Raw genomic sequence first — 19,191 nt, forward strand, 5'->3', positions numbered from 1 at the left:
AAACAATTCCTTAAACAGCCCATTACAAGTTTACCAGGTCTTGGAGTGGCTGATAAGACTGTGTGCTGTATCTGTGTTTATTCCAGCAGCAAGGTAACAAGTGAGAGTCAACACCAGAGAAAGAAGCTGCATTCTTCTATCTTTGCTCTTCTTCTCTTCCCCTTTTGTGTGTTTGTCCTGTTTTGTCTTCTTTGTCTTAACAACATCCCTTCCAGTCCATCTTAACTAACTTCTCTTTTCTCCAAAGGGCCAATTATTACCATTTTAATGCCAGCTAAGAGATTGTCCTGCCAGGGAGGTTTTCTTTCTTACCAGGGAAAGGTAACAAGGGATGTTGTTGAAATGAAAGACTTATTTAATATTTCAAATGCTTTAACTATTTGATGTGCATGCCATGGTACTAAGCAGGCTGAGGTATCTATGTACCAGTGGTTCTCAAATTATTGTACTCGTGACCCCTTTTATATAGCAAACCTCTGAGTGCAACCCCTCTTATAAATTAAAAGCACTTGTTGATATATTTAACACCATTATAAATGCTGGATACAAAGCAGGGTTTGAGGTGGAGGCTGACAGCTTGAGCCCCCCATGTAATAACTTCGCAACCCCCTGAGGAGTCCTGACCCCCAGTTTGAGAACCCGTGCTATATACCAAACCAAAACCTTGGTTAAAACTGTTTAATGTTGGACAATTTCTGGATCATGTTAACATGTTTGACTCTCTGGGTCCATATATTCCATCTAAATTAATACAACATTTTTTACATCCTTGGATGGGCCTAAATGGTTAATATATACTCAGAAGCTGGCATCTTGGCAAACAAGCAATAGTTTTCAAAATTAGTTTACAACAAACATTTGTTATTCTAAATCCTTAAATATGTTGAACTGGTTTGGAATAAGCATGCAAAGTAATTTTTTTTTTCAAAAATAAGAAAGAGTTAACAATTGTTTTATAGCAATTGATTATTTGTCTAAAAACTTTTTAACAAATGCTTTGATTTGTTTTCCCTTTTTTTGTTAATTTCAATGTTTATAGTTTTTGTAAATGGTAATAACTTCAAAGTTTTAATGTAAAGAATTTAAAAAAAGAGCAAAAGTAACAAAAATTAAATGTTTTAAATTGTTGATGGTTAAGGTGCTAAAGCAAACTTTTATTGAAAGAGCATCTTGGGTAATTCCCCATGTGAACAAAATGCCAGCTTAATTCAGGGCTGCTATTGAAGTGGCTGAATTTCAAACCACCTGAACCAAGAGCTGTTGCAGTACCAAACGTTTTGTGATTAATTTAAATAAAAGGTTAAAAAGTGTGTTTGCCGTGGTATTACACAGGCTGAGATCTCTGTACACCAAACTCAAATCTTGTTTAAAACTGTTTAATATTGGAAAGTTAGGATCTTCTTAACACTTTTGATTTTAGGATCCATTTAGACCATCTGAAATAATACAACAAGCCATATGATTCCTTTTTTTTTTTTAAATTAAGATTTGCTTCTGCAGGGGAAAAGTAGATAATACTTAACTGCACCCAGAAGAAATTCAGTCTTTAAATGTATGAATATTTTTCCAATGCAAGTATATAAAGGGCCATTTTAAAAGAATATAAATAGAAGCACAGTTCAGTGCATTCACTTAGGATTGCCAGAGTCTTCTGTGGAGTAACTTATCCTTTTATCTAATTGCAAAAAAGAAGTCGTCCTCTGTGTGTTTGATTTGAAGACCACTTGAGGACTTTAAACCTATTCTTATAAACTGTTTGATGAAGGGCCAAAAGCAGAGCTTTCATTTACTAAAGGTCTTCTCTAACATTGTGAACTATTAGGCATATGCTGGGGGAACCTCTTTAAAAATGTTCAATTTTATGGATAGACAGAAATGAGCCACCTTTGAGCTGACACGTCATTCTCAGGAGGGTTTTGCATTTAATTTTCAGGAGAGTGAGGTACCAGAGATGAACAAATGATCCAGGTGGCCACAAAGTCAACATCTGTCTGTTCTTACTAATCTGTGTCTTCTTATGCAGAGTTGGTGAAACCTTGTTGAAATTGTGTGTGACAGCTGCCCTTCATTCAGGATAAAGGTAAGAAGCAGTTAAACTCCTTTTTGAAGTAAAATTAGCTGAGATAATAGGAGCCAATTTAGCTATGTGGGTGGATGGTTTTCACTGGGTATTGTTAGATGGAGGGGTGTGTGTGTGTGTGTGTGTGTGTGTGTGTGTGAAGCACTTCAAAAAAAACAAGCAAACAGCAAGAGCACTGGGAGAAAGTGAAGAGAGGGAGCTTTTGGGGCAGAGTGTGGACTGGAAAGAGGCTTGGAACTGTGAGCAAAGAAACTGCCTCCTGTTCTTTGATTCCTGCTGTGTTCAGGGAAATGGAACTTTCCACATTCTTTGTAAATTAACAGGATTGCATCAAAGAAATACCTGACTCTATAATCAATTTCTCCTAACAGAAACTCCCCGTAAGTCCCCATATAGTGTCTAAGCAATTGGGCTAACAATATGAACCAGTTATCTCTGGGCTCTCGCAACCTTTTCAAGTCACTCAAACTTTGATTGCCCATTTCTCTTATACTCATTGCCTTCCTGCCTTTGTTTCATTAGAGAATTTCATCACGTTTTACCACATTTCCTTCTAAACTATTAGAGTGAACATAGTCTCTGAGAGAGAGCCTAGTGGCACTTCATTGATGACCTCCACCCATCTCAGACTGCTTATGCCCTCATGCAAACTCTAATTACCAAGCCAATTTATACACATAAGTAACTCACCTCCTGCACTATACATGTAAATCTTGTGGATTTGAAAGTTAGAACTCTGTGATCCACACCCACAGTAAAACCTAAAGGACAGAGGGGGAAAGTAATCAAAAATCCCCATGGCTTGAAATCCATAATGCAATAAATTCTACCTTCTGAGGAAAGATTAGTGGAAGCATGGAGGGGGCACGGGTTATGGCTGTGAACTCTATGGACCTCAAGGAAATCAGATTATGACCCTACAGAGCTCCAGTTATTCAGCAATCTCCTCCGTCAGCACAGTTTCCACGGGAGTTGACCTGCCATTACCTATTTACCCTTCTTCTGAAAAGAATCCGTTCTGAAGCCATAGGGTTAATTCTATTTCCAACATGATTAATAACTGTGTGGCTTTCTGCTTTAAAATCCTCTTATGTGATAGGTCACTGCTTCCATCTTCGCTTGCCCCAGCGAACACCAGACTCCTAAGAAAGGAAAACATGCAGTGTTGACTCCATTCTCACCACCCTTTTCTGAGAAGGTGGGGGGCTTTCTACCACTTCATAAGCCTGGGTGTCAGGTGACTGGTCTGGAAGTGATTAAATCATAAAGTTTGTGTTTAGCCATTGAGAATGCCCAGTATGCAATAGTTAGTTATTTCCAGTGTAATGAGCAAGCAGTGACTGAGCTGAGTGCTTGTGCTGTTACTGGTCCTTTTTTTTTCCAGCCACTCTGCCTCCTAAGTACTTTCTAAACACAGAGAATGAAATCCTGGCCCTATTGAAGTCAACGGAAGCTTTGCTATTGCCTGCAAAAGGGCCATGATTTCACCTATAACCTTTGCCTTCTCTTTTGCTCCTCTCTATGCCACAGAATGGAAAAGAGCATGGAGCCTTCAGCCTGCTGAACTGCAGTACTGTCCTAAATGTCCATCCTCTCCTGTATCACTCACTGTATTGCCATAAATAAATTCAAGAAAGTGCTTTACATAATCTTATCATAAATTCATGCCTAGCATCAATAGGGTGCTGTTCTCGTGTTCCTTTCTGTGTTTATAGATAGTATTTTCACCATTGCTAAAGACAAGGAGGCTTACCAGGCTGCAATTTCCGGTACCTTTCTTTGATTCCTTTTAAATTATAAGTGCTAGCTTCTCTCAGGTGCATCCATATCTTCCCCATTTCCAAGGTTTTAAATATGTAGTGCAGAATCTGATCATCAGTAGATTATCTGATCTGCACATCATCATCTGCTCTTCACAAATGATAATCTGTGTTCGGGTAACGACAAATATGTCCAGATATTTGGGAATCGGTAGACAGAGAGTCAAGAGAGTGGAAGGTATGAGCAGTGTGCAAGAAAAGGGATATTAGGGAGTTAGATAATCAATTCTATGCTATCTGATAGAGGTGACTCTCTCTCTTTTACTACAATGATCTATTCATCTGACCTGAATTTGTGTCCACAGATCAGATGATCATGCATGTAACTACAGTGCCTGATATTTGGTCAGGCTGCAAATTGGGACAGCTGGGTTCAAGTCCATGCTCTGCCACAAATTTCCTGAGAAACCTTGGGCAAGTCACTTATCTTCTGTGCCGCAGCTTCCGTTTGGAAAAAAATTGGGATAACAGAAATTCCCTCTAGCTGATAGGGTTGTTATGAAGATAAATATGGTATCATGAGGTAACTGGGGACCACAGACATACCAATGAGAGATATAGAATTAAATACATTACATATATGTGTGTGAATGCATTTTGTGTGCATGCATATCAAAGCCCTTTGAAAACATGGCCTTTGACATTTCTCTGGCATCATGATGACCATGTTTAAGACTGGTTTTGGGAGGTGGGAGATGACTCGCCTTCCTCTTTTACTTGGCTTCCTGCTTACCCATAGAGAAGCTGTGACATCAAATGCAAGTACATTTTTAAGAATCCATTGGTTTTGATGGAACAAAGCTGACTCTTGCATTGCAGCAGCTTGGGCTGAGCTTTCAGATACAGGAGAACATGACTCAACACCTGGTGCAAGTGCAGGTCCCTGCAAATATGTGCAAGTGGCCCAGAATAAATTGATTTTTCTTCATAAGAAAATGCACACAGGTCAACAACACGTTGGGGAGAATTTAACAATAGGAAAATTATGCAACATTTCTGATACATTTTGAAAACTCAGCTTGCTACAGTTAGGTTGTAACTAACCAGAAAACAATCTTGTCTGGCTGTAAACAGCTTATCATCATCAAGCTCACGCTTGGTATGAGAGTGGACAGCAAAGTAAAAGCCTGATCCTGTGAGGTGAGGGAGCCCTGAATTGATGTGCTGAGTGCCCCTCCCTCTTACTGGCAAGTGTTCAGTCCCTCATTAAACAAGGACCTTTTCCATCTTGCGGCATGTTGTTAAACCCACTGCATTATAACCATTCAAAAATACCAGAGCTCAAAAAAAGTTGTATAATCTCTGAAACAAGACACTTCTTTTCCTAAATATTGTTGGGTCTCTTTTGAAACGTGTACAAGGTCAATCTCAGAGAGAGAGCACCTTTCCTCATCAATTCATAGAATGTTAGACCAGAAGGAACCATTAGATCATCTAGTCTGACCTTCTGTTTATCACAGGCCATCACATTTTACCCAGTTTCCTCTGTATTGAGCCCAACAGCTTGTGTTTGATTAAAGCATATCTTCCAAAAAGGTAACCTCCCCACACACACACTCAGAAACTACTGTGATGAACATAACATACATGCCTAGATATCTTATTATTTATAAGCTTTTCTAGGGTGTTCCATGGTGGCCCCCTTACAAACATTTACTGAATCTATCCTCACAACTCTGTGAGGCAGGAAAGCATTCTTATCCCAATTTTACAGATGGGCAGATGTGGCAGGGCAGTCTCGATCTCACCTACTTTCTAGCCCACAAAAGTCTCAGGCCTGGTCTACACTGGGGGGCGGGGCGGGGAGAATCGATCTTAGATGCGCAACTTCAGCTATGTACAGTTGTACAGTTTATTTACAGGGCTCTTTTCCACCGCCTTCTGTCATAAACATACAGTTAAGGGTTAATCCTCTTTTGCCTGTAAAGGGTTAAGAAGCTCACATAATCTAGCCGACACCTGACCAGAAGGACCAATAAGGGGACAAGAAACTTTAAAAATCTGGAGGGGGAAAAAGTCTTTTGTCTGTGCTTTTGCTTGAGACAGAGAAAGAAGGAGCCATCCTGCTCCTATAGGGCAGTGAGTATTTAGAGAAGGAGTGGTTAGATTACTTTTATTTTCTTGTGTGTGTGTTATTTTGCAAATAAGAAGGAGGATAAATTTGGGTTCTTTGTGTAACTTTAAAGTTTTGCCCAGGGAGAAACCCTCTGTGTTTTGAATCTGTCTGTGAGCTTATCTTTCATTCTAATCTTACAGAGGTACTCCTTTCACCTTTTTTCTTTAATTAAAATTCTTCTTTTAAGAACCTGATTGATTTTTCATTGTTTTAAGATCCAAGGGTTTGGATCTGTGTTCACCAGGACTAAGTTGTGAGGGGACATTCTCAAGCCTTCCCAGGGAAAGGGATGTAGGGGCTTGGGGAGGATTATTCTCAAGTCTACCCAGGAAAAGAGGTGTAGGGGCTTTGGGGGAAATCATTCTCAAGCCTGCCCAGAAAAGGGGGGTTAGGGACTTAGGAGATATTTGAGGAAAGGCAGAGTTCCAAGTGGCTCTCCCTAAATATTTGGTTAACTCACTTGGTGGTGGCAGCATACTGGTAACCTAAGCTGGTAAAAATAAGCTTAGGGGGTCTTTCATGCGGGTCCCCACATCTATACCCTAAAGTTCAGAGTGAGGAGGGAGCCTTGTCACCTTCACATACTGTATAGCCTTATACTAACAGTAACATGAAGCCCTCAGTTCCTGAGGCAAGGAAAGGAAAGATCTCATGTGGCTCTGACTTTACAAGACTGACACCCCTCCTCACTTCCTTTCTATGCTTTTTGTACCTTCTGGTAATGAGTTAATTTGCCTTTGAACTCTCTCCAGCCCATCCCAATCAAACTATTGGGTGCAGTTCCCATAGTCAGGTGTGCTCTGAGCAACTAATTGGAGTTGCAGTGGTCAGAGTGTTGCTTGTGCCCCACACTATGTCATAGCAACTAAAACACAGATTGGTCCAAAGTCACCTGGAAAGTTAGTGGCAGAGATAGGCCAAGAACTCAGGTGTCCTGAGTCCTACCCCCATTCCTTAATCTCAAGATCATCCTTCCTCAAACACTTAATGCCTACTTTTAGGGTGCAAGGAGTGCAGAGGGATTTGCAGGGGCTTATACACCTGAGTAAATTTCACACTAAAAATCTTCTGTGGCACCAAAAATTTAGTTAATAGTATTTTTTTGTTTGAGAATAAAATACTTGTCACTTGTATAGCACAAGCTATCTTCTACTTTAAAAAATCTTTGCAGACACGAATGAGTTCAGTTTCTCAACATCCTCTGAGATAAAAAATAATTATTATTCCCATTTTCCAGGTGGGGAGACTGAGGTACAGAATTGCCTGTGGTCACACAAGAAGACTGTGGAAGAGCTGTGAATAGAATGCCGGAGTCTAGATTCTCATTCAGAAGACCCTCCCTCCTCCTCCTCTTGCAAAAGTGACAGCTACATAAATAAATAAGAGATGTATGTATAACAGAAAAGGTGGGGGGGAGTGTCATTTAATTTAATGTTCACTAATTCAATTAATTTAGTGTTTGTGAAAGTGGGGCTGATACCTTTTCTGTGATTTATGAAGATTATGAAATATGCTCCAGAGAATCATAGAAATGTAGAGCCAGAAGGGATCTTGAGAGGTCATCTAGTCCAGCTCCTTGCACTGAGGCAGAACCAAGTATACCTAGACTATCTCTGACAAGTGTTTGTCTAACCTGTTTTTAAAAACCTCCAATGATGGAGATTCCACAACCTCCCTTGGAAGCATACTCAAATGGTTAACTATCCTCATAGTTAAAAATCTCCCTTGCTGAACATTAAGCTTGAATTCAAATAATCACCTTAGGTCTGGCCTACGCCAAAGGTTTTTGTGCCAGTATAACTTTAGAAGTGTGATCTTATATTGATATAGTTATACCAATACAATCACAAGTGTCAACATAGTTATATGGGTAAGAAGCAGGACCGGCGCTTCCATTAGGTGACCCTAGGCGGTCGTCTGGGGCGTCAGGATTCGGGGGGCAGCATTTTGTGCGCTCCCCACGGGGCGCGCAGGAGCTTCCAGTTCCGCTTCCATCGTGCCGCCGAAGAAGGACCTTCTGCCGACGTGCCACGGAAAACAGCTGCAGGCAATGGAGCAGCTCAATGACTGTCGCTGTCGCCTGCAGCATTTCAGTGGAGGGTCCTTCTTCGGCAGCGCGATGGAAGCAGAACTGGAAGTTCCCGCGCGCCCTGTGGGGAGTGCACAAAATGCTGCCCCCCGAATTCTGCCTAGGGCTCCAGAAACCCTGATGCCGCTCCTGGTAAGAAGTTGCCTGATAACTGTCTAGCTTAGGCCAGGCCTACAAACAGACTTTTGCCGGTATAGCTATGTTAGTCAGGGGTGTGAAGAGCTGTGATCCTTGACTGACAGAGAGGTGCTCACAGAAGGCCGTAGTGTAGATGAAGTCGTGTTGGCAAAATGTTGCTTTTAAGAATATAACCTGTTCAGTCTGGCAGTCCCTCTGCAGTGAGTGGCCTTGCAGTCCGATGCATGGGATCACAGTACCACTTGATTTGGGGGCCCACTCAAATGGCCCCCAGGGCAAACTGGCCCTGTGATCCCCTCCCATTGGGGAGGCTGTGAGTGCTTATGCCCATTAAATCTGCACTGCATGGGAGCTGCTCTTGTGGGTTATGCCACAGACAATAGTGCATGTGAGACCAGAATGCTGCAGTATTCAGTTTCTGGCACTGATCCAGAATGATTTCTAACACATCCCCTGTTTTTCAGCTGCTGACTAAAAGATAGATTTTAGAAAGGTCAGAAGTTGAGCGAAAGTCCTTGGAGAAGCTAAAGATGGAAATACTTCTCAAATGAGACATTTCACACATGCTGAGCTGAGACTGCTCTAGGCAGGTTTCTCAGAAGAACAGCAATCTCTCCTGCTGGGTGGGGAAGGAGGGAGCTGCTTAGCACTTTTTAACTTTGAGTTTTAGAGGCCAGACATGATACAATTGCTTGATGTTGAATGACAAGAACACAATGTAAATAAAAACCCAAGGGGCTGACTTTCCCAGTATAGGAGAGCACAGTACTTTTAAGATCATGAATATGAAAGCCATGCTAGTGCGTCACTCCTAATTGCCTTCCTGAGTAGTTACTGAGCTACAAACACAAATCTGAAGAGCTGTTTATAAGAAACCCTACTCTACTCTTACACGTTTTTTCAGAGAGGTTAAGCTGAGATTGCCAGCAACTGGCAAAGCAGTAATAGTTTACAAATGCTAAGGGCACTCTCACTGTGAGACTGAGCAGGATGCTGGGCAAATGGAAGGATGTATGGGATAGGGAATAATTGGTTGGTAGAAGGGAAGAAAAAAGAATTCCTTTCCCTTCCTCGAAAATTGCTAATTTCTAGAACTCAATAGAACCTCTGTGAAGGTTCTGATACGTTCTGTTTATCTTTTTTCTCACTCTGCTTTCTCTTTCCATTTGGCTCTGCACTTCTAGACTTCATCTATAGGTGGAAAGTCCCAAATTATTCTGAGAACAGCTGATCTGTACATATTTTTGGCACTACTGGAAGCGGGAAAGATGTGAAACCTCATGAATTCATTCTTGCAAGATTTTCAGCTAAATTTTGCAGCCTCAAGGGTATTCAAGCCAACCATGAATTCTATACCTCCCCTTACATAGAACCATTCCAAGATGAGAGTATTAGAAAAATGCAAAAATCATGACCCAAAAAGTAAAAGAAAGCCATCCCGTCTGCTTCCTGCACTGATCTCTGATTCTTCACCAGAGTCAAGCTTCACAGAACATGGAAAAATGTACAGTCTATATACTGTGTAAACTTTCAGATTCTTGACTGAACAGCTCCCACATAGCATTATAAAGGACCTCTTGAGGAGACTGGCTGAAAGTTTATAAGTTTATTGCCAGTATTAGACCATTAGGCAAAACAAGAAAACCAACGGAAAGGAACACTATTGGCTATTGCTTTCCTCCTCCCCCCGTACTTTTCAGCCAGGTTTTGCAAACATTTGAAAATGAGGAAGAATAGAGAAGTTGATGAATTGTTGGAAACGAAGGGAAGTTATTAACTTTTCATTTGCCTGGCTTGCTAGCTTGGGTCATGTTAGAGGGTATAACTATTGTTCAGTAGTGTTGGAGAAATTTTAAAAAATATGTAAGAAATAACAAGGCCTCCTAGATCAAATGGATAAGAAATAAAGGGAATACATTTGTGTTCTTTTTAACCCTTCCACCTCTCTTCGCAGGGATGTGGAGGGGATGATTTGGCCCTTAAACAGTTACTGTACTTCAGCCCAGAGATGCCTGCACTTCATCAGTGGGTGAAGTGAGTTCTATATATGTGTGAGAATCTCACCCCTACTTTGACTCCTTAGTGCCATGTAAAAGGGTCAGAGTGATGTAAAGGGGCCCTAAAAGCCCCGTATCTGGTCCAGGGAGGATTCCCTTGATACAGGCACTGTGGGAAACAGCCGCAAGGCTGCCTCCCTAGGACCACTCGCATGCCCAGTTCCAGGCAGTGCTGTACCCCATGGGCAGTCTGGCTCTTGTAACTTAGTCTAACTCAGACAGGTCCCCGGGGCTGTCTATCTCAGTTATGCTGGGGGCCTCTCCAGAGCCTTTAATAGCCCAGGATCAGGAGGACAAAAGTGTCTTAAAGCTGCCTGATCTCCTCCTTTCCCATGACTATGATATCTGTGCTGCACCTCTTAGGGTTTGTCTGCATTGCAGCTCGGAGAGTACTTCCCAGCCCAGGTAGACAGCCATGCACTAATGCTGCTTGAGTGAGTGCACTAAAAATAGCAGTGTAGCCAAGGGTAGCATGGGTGGCAGCTCAGGCTAGCTGCCTGAGTCCAACCTGCCTGGATCCCCTGGTTATGTACTTGGGCAGCTAGTCCATGCCAACAGCCAGGCCACCTCTGGTGACACTGCTATTTTTAGCACACTTGCTCGAGTAGAACTAGCGCATGTCTGTCTACTCAGACTAGGAAACACACTCCCAAGTGCAGTGTAGACATACCATTAGAGACACAGCACAGAATCTCATCCTGGGATTGTTAATCCACGAGTAAAGTTTCTAAAGCTCTTCAGGATGCCTCTGAATGAGAAGGTGCTATATGGCAATAATATTATTGGCAATAATAAATGGCACAATCGCTCCTCTGTATGGCATTAATCTCAGTTGTGTTTTCCTTTAAGTTGACCATGTAAATGGTTAACCCTTTTCTAACTTTATTATTTTTGTAACAATTGTGTTCTTATGCAGCTCATAGGGCTGTTTATCAGTTGTATTGAATATGTTCAATAGTGTAGAAATGCTGACTAGTGGAATCAGCAGACCTTCATTTTGTAATCCTGGCTCTGCCACTGTACTGCCATGTAACCATGAACATATCATTTAACCTCTTTGTATCTGTTTCCCATCTGTAAAGTGGAGATAATCACTGGAGGGATGTTGTGAAGTGTAATTCATTAATGATTTCATAGGACTTTGCAGATAATGGACCAAATCATGAAATCCTTAATCAACATTTCACAGGGAAAACTCCCATTGAAATACCTTCATTAAGTAATCAGTGTGTTTCAGTCCTTTGAGTGATCAATTGGGAAGGTTTCATCAGTGGGCATTTTCCTTGATTAAGGACTGAGTAAAAAAAATTCAATAAAGACTTCAACACTTGGCCCAGTAAACACAGAATGTTCTATTAGACTAATGCCCCCCAAAAGCTAGTATCATTCTGTGATGTGTTAACAGAAGTGGTGTATGTCAGACATGGGAGGTAATTATTCTGCTCCACTCAGCACAGGTGAGGTCTGACCTGGAGTATTGATCCAGTGTTAGCTGCCACAATAAGAAGGATATGGCAAAACTGGGGACAGTCCAGAGCAGAGCTATAACACTGATAAAAAGTTAGGAAACCTGGCCTTTAAGGAAAAGTTCAAAAAAATGGAATGTTTATTCTTGAGAAAAGAAGCCTGAGGGAGGTCTGATAACCATCTTCAAATATGTTAAGGGCTGTTATAAAGAGGATTTTGATCAGTTGTTCCCCATGTCCACTAACAGTAGGTCAATAAGTAATCAGCTTAATATGCAGCAATCGGAGATATTAGGAAAAGGTTCTATAAGGATAGTTAAATACTGGAATAGGTTACCAATGGAGGTAGGGGAATCTCCATTACTGGAGGTTTTTAAGAGCAGGTGAGACAAACACCTGCCAGGGATATTCTAGGTATACTTGGTCCAGCCTCAGTGCAGGAGGCTGAACTAGATTATCTCTTCAAGCCCTACATTTCTGTGATTCCTTGTCAAAAAGGAAAAAAAAAATGGCTTGCAAATGCAGATATTTGGGTAGGTGCATTTCATAGAAGTGGACTGGAGTGCTCTGAGACTCAGTGTGTTTCTGATTGGCTGGTGTTTAATGGGGGTGGAGTTAGGAGCTATGAAGCCTGCCCCAGCATTACAATAGTGAGCCTCGTTTGGGATCTTGGCTCAGCTACAGGTCTGCTCTAGCTTTGGGAGACTTAGTCAGGCTGGCTTAGGCAGATGCTTTGCTCAATTTGAAAGATTTGCTCCAGCTAGAAAGACTTTTCCTCGGTTGGGAGGTTAGTTTAGGCTCCAGCTTTGGAAGACTTAGTTAGCTGAGGTTAGGTAGACGCTTGCTTGTTCCAGGCTTGAAACACTGACTTTAGCCTAGAAGCCTGACAGAGAGCTGTATCTAGGGTGACCAGATGTCCTGATTTTATAGGGACAGTCCCGATTTTGGGGTCTTTTTCTTATATAGGCTTTTATTTCTCCCCACCCCTAGTCCCGATTTTTCACATTTGCTGTCTGGTCACCCTAGCTGTATCAGATTTTTTGTTCAGCCTAGACAAAGGCTTTATCTAACTCAGGGGTCAGCAACCTTTCAGAAGTGATGTGCCAAGTCTTCATTTATTCACTTTAATTTAAGGCTTCACGTGCCAGTAACACATTTTAATGTTTTTAGAAGGTCTCTTTCTATAAGTCTATAATATATAACTAAACTATTGTTGTATGTAAAGTAAATAACGATTTTAAAATGTTTAAGAAGCTTCATTTAAAATTAAATTAAAATGCAGAGCCCCACAGACCGGTGGCCAGGACCCAGGCAGTGTGCGTGCCACTGAAAATCAGCTCACATGTCGCCTTTAGCACACGTGCCACAGGTTTCCTGCCCCAATCTAACTCTAGAAGTTTTTACCTTAGCTGAGAGCTATATTGCTATGAATTTGCTCTGGAAATTTTTGTAACTGAATTTATTTAATTTCCTATAGGACCTAAATTTAAAGAAGTAAATATATTTTTGCTGTATGTTTAGTGCTCCTAAATCATTTTCTGCCTCTTTCCTCTTCACAATACCTGAGTCTATGACTCACAGCTCACATGTGTCAGAACTCTCTGTGATAATATGTCAAAGAAGGGGAAAAGATGAATCAATGCCATTCTAGTATCAAATTTCTTAAAATATAAGCCTCACCAGAAGTAATGAATACTTTCTCAGAGTATAAGATATTTAACAACAATACATTTTGCAGGGATATCATACTTTTCCTTTAAAGAATGATTTTCAAACAGAAATGTTAATTGTGCAGCATGTAAAGGGAAGCCATTAACAAATGAGAACTGTGCTTGATTACACTAAATAGTCATCTCAAATAAATACCCTGATTGTCTTAACCTTTCCTTTTTTCAGACTTAGCTCATCTGCATGTGATAAGTGTTAATAGTTGATCTGTTCGTATAAAAAGGATGAGAGCCGATTCATCCACAGTGCTATAAATAAAAACAGATGATAGATTAAATCTAATGGAAACCAGCCATATCTGTATTACAACAGCAGCATTCTATAACAGGCTATACAGTGCACTGGGGATATGTTGAGGTGGGGAGTAAGAACTTTTTATTTGTTTTATTATCCACCTGAGGGGCCCAGGCCGTCACATTGTCAAGGTTCCTTCCCCACTCTGAACTTCAGGGTACAAATGTGGGGATCTGCATGGACACTTCTAAGCTTAATTACTAGCTTAGATCTGGTAACTCTGCCACCATCCAGAAATTTCAGTGTCTGGAGCACTTTCTGTCCCCCCAAAACTTTCCCCTCCCTGGGTTGCCTTGAGGAACTTCACCAATTCCCTGGTGAAAACAGATCCAAACCCCTTGGATCCTAAAACAAGGAGAAATTAACCATCCCCCTTCCTTTCCCCCCACCAATCCCTAGTGAGTCCAGATCCAATCCCCTAGGATCTTAAAACAAGGAAAAATCAATCAGGTTCTTAAAAAGAAAGCTTTTAATTAAAGAAGAAAGGTAAAAATCATCTCTGTAAAATCAGGATGGAAAATACTTTACAGGGCACTCAGATTCATATAGCCCAGAGGAACCCCCTCTAGCCTTAGGTTCAAAGTTACAGCAAGCAGAGGTAAAATCCTCTCAGCAAAAAAAAGGACATTTACAAGTTGAGGAAACAAAAATAAAACTAATCCACCTTGCCTGGCTGTTACTTACAATTTTGAAACATGAAAGACTGATTCAGAAAGATTTGGAGAGCCTGGATTGATGTCTGGTCCCTCTTAGTCCCAAGAGCGAACAACACCCCAAAAAAAGAGCACAAACAAAGACTTCCCTCCACCAAGATCTGAAAGTATCTTGTCCCCTATTGGGCCTCTGGTCAGATGTCAGCCAGGTTCACTGAGCTTCTTAACCCTTTACAAGTAAAAGAGGCATTAACCCTTAACTATCTGTTTATGACACACATCAATATAATAGATTCAATGAAACTTGCAAAGACAAAAACATTAAGGGTTTTCTGTAAGGGCTACGATACTCAAAGAAAATGTATTTTCTCATTCATGACAACCTCTGCATGCATACAGAATCTCATTTAAAAAGTACACTTTTTACTGGCAGCAGTAATTTTGTTTTCTCGTAGGTTCTTACTATAACAATAACAACAACAATAATAAATTAATTACAAAATCTTTGATCTGTGTAGTGGTGTTTAAAAGCTATTCAATTTATGCTATTTACAAGTATTCCTTTCTGTTACATATAACTGAGCCAGGCATGACAAGGAATATACCTGAATGTATCTGATAGAAAAAATAGTGATTGTAAAATAAACGATACTATTATTTTTATTCTTGGCGTAGGCCACTAACTACTGTTCATAGGGATTGCCATACAGAATCTGTAGGTCCACCTTCTCCAGAAGCTAGTCTCTGGCACTGGCCATAGAAGATGCTTGAGGGTTAGTTATAATAACTCCACAGTAGGCAGATGTAGGATAATATGCCCCCACATTATGGGTCTTATAGTTAAAGAGTGTCTTAAACATTGAAGCATGAAATTTAATATCCTTTCCAAAATATTTGCTATCATTGATTATGAAAACGGGATATTCTTGATATCTATAGAAATGCCCAATCCCTTTTAAAATCTTGCTAAGTTTTTAGCCTCAATTACTTCCTGTGGCAATTAATTCCACAGTTCAATTACATGTTGTATGAAGTATTGAATTTTCCACCTAATATAATCAAATATCTCCTTGTTGCTGCTGTTGTGAAATTGGGATGTTCCCAATCTACCTTCTCTGCCAGTATTTCTCATGCGACCACCAGGACCTTTTCTTGGGGCCACAGCCTCCTGGGCTGTGATGGGGGTAGAAAGCAGTGGCCCCTCTCACAGGGCCGCCAGCAGCCCTGCCCCCCTCTGGAGACACGAACACTGGAGGTGCAGGCAGCTGGTGAATTCCCCACTTTTCTAGAAGTAGAGGAGACAGGCTCTGGCTACAGGGCTTCGGGCTCCATCCACAGAGTGGCAGGCTCTGGTTCCAGGATCCGGCCCCAGGCTCACCACCCACACCATCATCCCTGGGCCCTGCTGCCCTCCTGTCCACCTCCCATCCAGGGCTTAATTTGTTCCATGGCTTGTTGGGGCCAAGTAAGTCTGCTGTGAAAAGTGATATTAACAAACGTACAAATATCATGTTCCACAGCAGAAGACTTACCAGCTAGCAAGACTTAGGAAAAAAAAAAAAAAAAAGCACAAGCAAAAAAGCAAAAGAAACAACAGCAAAAGACAATAACATGCAAAGTGCCTTATTTGTGTTTCTATTCTGTTTAGGTCCAATAAAGAATAGCGACAAATGTAAATTATTTTTATTATTGAGTCTGAAAAAACCCTACATAGATAAATTACAATGATTTGGACATGTATATGTGCATATTTATTTTGTTTTTCATAAAGATAAGTATTTTAGGAAAAATTGTCAGTAAGGCCACAAGCAAGAGGTGGTGGCTGCACTCTGAGGCCACTCAAAAATTTGCTGTGAGAACCCCTGCTCTAGACCATTCATTACTGTATATACTTTTATGAGGTATTTGCCTCCTTTCTGAGGTAAACAACCCCAACCTTTTCAATCTCCCTTTTTATGAGAGTTTTTCTAGGCCCTTAATCATTTTTGCTGTTCTCTGAACTTCTGCTAGTTTTACAGTATACTTTTTGAGATGAGGAGACCAGTACTGCACACACTTCTTCCAGATGAGGCTGTACCACTAATTTAGGTAACGGTATAATATTCTCTGTTTGATTCACTATCCGGTTTCTATGTATCATCGTATCTTGTTAGCTTTGTTGACTGAAGCTGCACATTGTACAAAGGTCTTTATTGAGCTGCCTACAGTGACATAGTGAGCTGATTGTAGGCAAGTGCAACAACACTGATTTGTAGAGAAGGGGATATCGTTTACAAAATACTTTCAAGATAAATTAAAAACACTACATTTTTGACTGTCTTCCAGAAATAGTGGAAACCAGGAAATTCATATGTTTATATGGTGCTTTCAATTAAACAGGTAATTTTCTAACATTTCTGTATGGGGCCAGTAGGTGACTGAAAAGAATCCACACAAGCAATTAACAGCTTTCATTTGAATTTAACCACTTCACTTTTTGCAAATTGTTTATGAATAAACTGAATATAAGGAATGTGCTTGCTATTAAATTGTTCATGTGTTTTTATGTATCAGCCTATAGCAGGGGTTGGCAACCTCTGGCACATGGCTTGCCAGGGTAAGCGCCCTGGCGGGCCGAGCCAGTTTGTTTACCTGCCGCATCGGCAGGTTTGGGAGACCATGGCTCCCACTGGCCGTGGTTCACAGACCCAGGCCAATGGGGGTGCAGGAAGTGGCACGGGCGAGGGATGTGCTGGCCGCGGCTTCCCGGCTTCCCAGCTCCCCCATTGGCCTGGGACGATGAACTGCAGCTAGTGGGAGCCACGGTCCGCCGAACCTGCTGACCAGGAGGTAAACAAACTGACCCGGCCCACCAGGGTGCTTACCTGGTGAGCCATGTGCCAGAGGTTGCCGACCCCTGGCCTACAGATTGCTCACAAACTGTTTGCTGCAGAGGGATAGCTCAGTGGTTTGAGCATTAGCCTGCTAAACCCAGGGTTGTGAGTTCAATCCTTGAGGGGCCCGTTTAGGGATTTGGGGCAAAAATCTGTCTGGGGATTGGTCCTGCTTTGAGCAGGGGGTTGGACTAGATGACCTTTTGAGGTCCCTTCCAACCCTGATATTCTATGAATTCCCTTGAGAGTAAATACATAATGCTTTTGATCTTAGAGTTGAACTGTGGGATTGGTCACACAGATTATATGGTACAGTTTCTGTTTCCTGATTGGATGACTTAAGCTTTATAAACTACTTCTGCCAGGAAAAAATACAGTATTTTCACTGAGGAAACTTCCCATAGGGCCTGAAATAACTCTGTATCATGAACAAAACTGATCACAAGCATGTTCATGAAAAATGAATGAAAAGGAATGCAAAAGAACCCAAAGTGAAATTTTATATAGAAATCACCAAAATATTCATGATTTTTTTTCTCACTATTTAGCAAGAGCTTGTCAGTACTTTCCTGCTGATGAAGTCAGAAAAGCAAGAAAATAGGGGGAAAGGAAAAATTGAAGGAGAGAGAAAATGTAGGAAGACATGGAAGAGGAAAGGATGCAGGAGAACAAACTCAGCAGAAAGGAAATAGGCAGTGCTACTATGGGAACCCTCCATTAAACAGAGGTAAGGCTGCAAAACGAACAGAGATAAAAATTAGATAGACATTGAATTGCAGTGTATATAGCTATGGAACTGTGATGCTCTTATTTATTGAGTGCTACATTTTTTACATGTCTAAGAACAGGAACTAGGAGCAGAAACAGCAGCCATTTTGTTTGCAGAGTTGTTACAACATATACAGAAGAAACACAGAGTTTACTCTCTCACATGAAGACTTTTACTTTAGCTCATGTTGTTGTTTTGTTTTCCTGTATCTAAAATAAGTCAGACTGAAAGTACATGGCTGCTCTGTGAGTATAGAAACACATACTGCATAGTAGACAAAATGCAGTAGAAAAGATAGTGGTGGTGATTATTGTTACCTGAAGCCTATATCACTATGACTGAGAGATGTAGAAAAAACGGGCATGGCAAATGGTGAACATGGGTGTGGCATATCAAACTCATTGAGGGAATACTATTCATTACCCACAGCTGGCTATTTCAGTTCAAAATGGGGGGTTTGGTAAGCACATAGGAAGGCAGAGCCCAACTGCAAAGTGCCTTAGTACAGCAGGAATTGGAGGCAATGAGGGGAGATGTTATATGCATAATGAAATGTCCCAGGCAGAGGAAATAAACAGCACTCTTTTTTTTGTTTGTTGTTTTTAAAAAGGAAATAACCAAAATAACCAACCACAGCCATCACAGAAGGCAAGTTTATTCTCCTCTTGTCTCCTTAATACTGCTGTAATATTGTATTTTAATATAATCAAGTCCTGTGGCTGCCATAGGGAAGGTATGGGGTCAGACCTGGCACTGTGTTGGAAGGAGAGATGGCCTATGAAAGGGGTGAGGTGATTCACAGTGTGAAATAATTTGAAATAGGAAAGGCATATCCAATTGAAACTATTAGGGAACTGTTAGGTAGTGGTATGTAATTACCCATATAGGAACATGGTCAGGATTTCAAGCTTAGAACCCCCTAGCTTTTCAGAGTGTTATGGAATCTTCTGTTACATGGCTACGGTATGGGCAGAACCTCAGTTATTCATCTCATCTGAAAGAGCACATGGTGCTCCATCCCGGGGCTTCCCGGGGGAAGTGGGGCAATTTTCCATGGGCCCCGGGCCATGCAGGGGCCTCTGTGAGAATATCAGAGGCTCCACCCCCC

The 19,191-nt window shown here is 41.2% G+C and overlaps 1 long non-coding RNA gene across 1 annotated transcript; it reads left to right on the plus strand.

Annotated features, from left to right (window-relative positions):
• Positions 1–2,023: 2,023 nt before the first annotated feature.
• On the plus strand, positions 2,024–18,733 carry LOC115652719. Its single transcript, XR_004000714.1, has 4 exons — positions 2,024–2,080; positions 7,254–7,404; positions 17,863–18,041; positions 18,694–18,733. It is a non-coding gene; the product is annotated as an uncharacterized LOC115652719 (long non-coding RNA).
• The last annotated feature ends 458 nt before the right edge of the window (positions 18,734–19,191 follow it).

Source organism: Gopherus evgoodei, chromosome 5 (assembly GCF_007399415.2).
Source record: "Gopherus evgoodei ecotype Sinaloan lineage chromosome 5, rGopEvg1_v1.p, whole genome shotgun sequence".
NCBI classification, from domain to species: domain Eukaryota; kingdom Metazoa; phylum Chordata; order Testudines; family Testudinidae; genus Gopherus; species Gopherus evgoodei.